The following is a 1,164-nucleotide window of genomic DNA, read 5'->3' on the forward strand; positions in this document are numbered from 1 at the left end:
TCAATTTGGTTTTCACGAGAGACTCAACTGAATCTCTCGTTTATGATATTCTACAACTGAATGTGCTGCACACAGACCGCCTCGTGTTTCAGTTCGCACGATGTTCGAAAGATCGAAGTATATTTTCACGAAGGAAACTACTCACAAGGTTGCTGAAAACGCTTCGACAGCCCACGACCGGCTTCTCCCATCTTGGGGCTTCGTCTATGGCATTAAAACGGATAGAGAACATACATCTGTACACATCCCCATTGATGATTGCTTGTCCCGCACCGCAGACTCAACGACAGCCCCTGGAGCTCGTTCTTCGGCCCTGAGGCTACTCTGGTATTTCAAAACAAAGATGTGAGGAGGTACGCTGCTATTTCCCTCCATTTCCCTGAACAACAATTCCGGAAGCAAGGCGCAGCACACAGTGTGGTCGCGACACCCAGTGTGACCGAGACAAGGATTCCCATGGACGTGTTCATCAAGGTAGACAGATGATAAGCCCCGCCACTAATGCAAAAAGTGCATGCGCGAAAAGTTGAGCCCCGACCCACATTTTGCCAGCACCTACTTACTGTACGCGCACAACCTTGGCCTGTTTTGGATGAAAACAATTCCTTATCCGCATCTGGGCTTATTTTGTGCAAACTTTTCTCCGTTTGGACGTAAAACCTTAAGTGAACTTTCTGACGCTTTCATCTCTCGTTCATGACAAGGAGACGGCAATACTTTTTTTGCAAAGCCAAGGAGTGATCCATCAGCAACGTTTATGCAACAATGGACACCAAATGACACTTTCAACTGTTTCTGACAGGTGGAGCTGGTGTAACGCTCACAGTGTCGGCAAGAAATCAGTCTTCGATTGGGAACTTGGCTGGAGTGGTCTAGGATGGATTTTAGGACAGCAATTCTATTCATTTATTGCTGGTCCAAAAAAATTGGCAAAAATCAAATTCTGCCTTATCTATTAGCCACACGACCACTGTTGACTGAAAGAATTTTCTTCGCGAAGTTTTGCGCCTGGCAGCTTTCGTAAACTCCATCGTTTAATTATACGGAAAACTTTATGGATACAATGACTGGAGCTCACACACAAACCATCGAATCTCTTTGGCACGTCTACAAGACGCAGTGTAAATGCCAATGTTGCACACACCGATCTTTAGTGGACAGCTA

This window comes from Opisthorchis viverrini, assembly GCF_000715545.1.
Source record: "Opisthorchis viverrini unplaced genomic scaffold opera_v5_111, whole genome shotgun sequence".
In the NCBI taxonomy this organism is placed as follows: Eukaryota; Metazoa; Platyhelminthes; class Trematoda; order Opisthorchiida; family Opisthorchiidae; genus Opisthorchis; species Opisthorchis viverrini.